Source organism: Thermobia domestica, chromosome 15 (assembly GCF_964235325.1).
Source record: "Thermobia domestica chromosome 15, izTheDome1.hap1.1, whole genome shotgun sequence".
Classification (NCBI taxonomy): domain Eukaryota; kingdom Metazoa; phylum Arthropoda; class Insecta; order Zygentoma; family Lepismatidae; genus Thermobia; species Thermobia domestica.
In genome coordinates this window covers 151,932,852-151,936,040 of record NC_137468.1, presented here as the reverse complement: position 1 = coordinate 151,936,040, position 3,189 = coordinate 151,932,852, and the positions used below count along the sequence as shown (strand labels likewise).

Here is a 3,189-nt window from a genome sequence, read left to right as displayed (position 1 = left end):
TTGGCGGTCTGGTCACTAGCTGCCATATTGGCCGCCATGTTGAATTTAAAACCACTTTTTCCTTATATTAATTTCTAAAATCTGTTTTTCTGTGATGTCAACTACCAGCAAAAATTGGTTTTCTGTAGTCCTGGAAGGGACTCGCTACATCCTTGTGCAATATGCATCAGTAGTTTTTTTATAGTTGGCCGTTAAAGATAACAGTGTTGCCAGCTAGTAAGTTTTCTAAGTGGCATTACCCATGATGCCATATTTGAATTCAGCGACCTCGAAAACATACTTTGACACCAAAATCACCTATCTAAGTACCTTGGTTCACGAGATATATAGACATTTACATATGAACGGCGGCCATTTTGGAAAATGGCTGCCCAGAGAGAATGAACAGGATACCAGATGTCTACCTAAAATTTTAATTATATTTGGTTACTGTATAACTCATTCCAGCAATCAAACTCTCCGGACCTAAAAATTTTTACGGGGGTATAGGCTGGGCCCAGGACTATATCCTCATTTTACGTCTGCAATCTCTGTTCACAATTTCATTCACTTCCGTTCACTTCTTTTTGCCTTTCGGGCGTCAGCTTTAAACATTTTACGTGGGGACTTTTGCCCCCTAAAATCGTTTTTCCACAGAACATAAAAACCCGTATTCGTTTATTTTTGGCGTATTGTCCATACACAAAGTTTTGTTGCAATTCTTCATGTCCTTTACACACATTTGGCATAGTGTTACTAGCACGTTTCATATTTCGTGATCAAAGGTTTGGAGGGGCTCGTGCCCCACCCACCTTTTTTTAAGGAAAATACGAAACCCGTATCCTCATTTTACGTCTACAATTCATTCGCATGCACTTCGGTTCAGTTGTTCTTGAATTTTCCGTTGTCAACTTTCAAAATATTTGGTGAGGCTTTTATATTAAACCTTCACATTATGTAACTTTTTTCTTTTTATGAGATTATTTTTTGTTGCGGAGGAGGAGAGAAATGCTTTCCTGTGATATGTGTTTCTTGCCATTGATCTTGTTTGAATTGCTTAAGTAAGATCATGTTGTAACTTTTGATGTCGTCCAACTCCGCCACGATAATAAAATTGTCATTTTCAATAATTCGTTTTATTCTGTTATTTGCAGTTTGCCACACTGATATATTTGTTACAAAATTGAGGTTTGGTCCAACGCCTTTCGATTTCGCAACCAACCGAAGCGCCGAGCTTTTTGGGTTGCCTGCTATTGCAGGAAAAGGAGAATTGCAGGTGGTAATGCACTTTTGGAGTCGTGTATACATCTAATATAGGAAACAAGCATGATGAAACTTTTTCATGTCAAACTAAAAATAATTTCTCCACTCACACACACATACACAAATTGTCATTTTTACAATCAGTGAGAACTCTGTGATTGCACGTTTTTCACTAGCATGTCAATATTTGCCTTGAAATTGGATGATGCTATTCTCAGACTTTTCAAGATGTGCATCAGTCATTCGATTGTGTAACTTTGATTTCACATTTTTCATTTTGGAAAAGAGCTGTTGACATTCATAAGTTTTACCAAACAGAGAGGCAATAAAAAGGGCATAATTGTATAAAACTGGGAATTCATCGTCTTTCACATATTTGGAGTAAAACTCTATCAAATCCACAGTGTTGAATTTTCCTTTGAGTTCAGTACTACACTGCATCTCAATTAGTTCCATTTGCATATTGCCTGGGGTACTTTCGACATCTACAGTGAATGGGCTGGAGAATATCTGACATGTTGCTCTGTGGCCGGAGATTTTGAAATCGTGTAGAGAATTCATGCCTTAGCGCTGACACAGCTTCAGCACACTTCTCAGTGTCTTGAAGCTTCTGCTGCGACAGCGCTGGAAAGTGTGAGATCGACATTTCTAAGCTGATTTTCCCACAGTCGTAGTTTGGATTCAAAAGCTTTCACATGGTAATAAAGATGAGTTACCAAGTTGTTCTTTCCTTGTAGTTTAGTGTTCAAATCGTTGAGATGCGTTGTAATGTCCGTGAAGTAGGCTAAATGAGCCATCCAGACCGGATCATTGAACTGTTCAAGTTCATCACCTTTACTAGCCATGAATTCACTTATCTCATCCTTAAGGTCAAAAACTCTTTTAAGCACTTTACCTGCACTGAGCCAACGAATTTCTGTAAAGTAGAGCACGTCACCGTATTCTGCATCCAAATTACTAAGGAAGGCTTGGAACTGTCTGTGTTTCAGCCCTCGTGATCTTATAAAGTTCACAATTTTAATAACATCTTTTATAATTTCCTTGAAACCTACACTTTTGGCGCACAAATTTTCCTGGTGCAGAATGCAATGATAGGATACAATCTGTTTGTTTCCACGAGCACTTGCCTCATTACGTAATAATGTCACAAAACTTTCATTCTTGCCAATCATTGCAGGAGCCGCGTCAGTTATAACACCAGAGATATTTTTTAAGGCTTAAGTTGTATCGCTCCATGGACAACAAAACGGTCTTAAAAATATCACTGCCTTTCGTGGTACCTTTTAAAGGAAAAAGAGCTACCAGTTCCTCACAAACGTTAAAGTTTTTTGTAATACCTCTGACGATGATAGTTAATTGCGCTGTATCAGATACATCACAACTTTCATCAACAGCCAGTGAGTAATAAACGAACTGAGAAGCATGTTCTTTAAGTGTATTTTCGATATCCCCTGCCAGTTCTTCTACTCTTCTTCCCACAGTAACACCAGACAGTTCTTCTACTCTTCTTCCCACAGTAACACCAGACAGTTCTTCTACTCTTCTTCCCACAGTAACACCAGACAGTTCTTCTACTCTTCTTCCCACAGTAACACCAGACAAACTTACTTTGGAAAACATTTTCTTTTCATCAGGACACAAAATTTCACCTGGTGCTACCATGCAGTCTTTTACAAACTCCCCATCAGTAAAAAGTTTTCAAAGTGTAGCAATTTCTTGGGCTATGATATAACGTACTTTTGCAATGGAGTCATGTTCGGAATTACACCTTGTAAATGTGCTTTGCTGGTCTCGGAGTTTCTTCTTCAATTCTGCGACTTTATCCACACGAAATTGTCCTTGGAATTCTTCAAATTGGGAAGCGTGTTTTGTTTCGTAATGTCTCTTCAGATTGTATTCCTTCATAGAAGACAACGAGTCAGTTCAAATTAAACACACTGGCTTGTC

The 3,189-nt window shown here is 38.4% G+C and overlaps 1 pseudogene; it reads right to left on the bottom strand.

Annotated features, from left to right (window-relative positions):
- Window positions 1-1,835: 1,835 nt before the first annotated feature.
- Window positions 1,836-2,414, bottom strand: LOC145671658 (general transcription factor II-I repeat domain-containing protein 2 pseudogene; annotated as a pseudogene).
- Window positions 2,415-3,189: the final 775 nt, after the last annotated feature.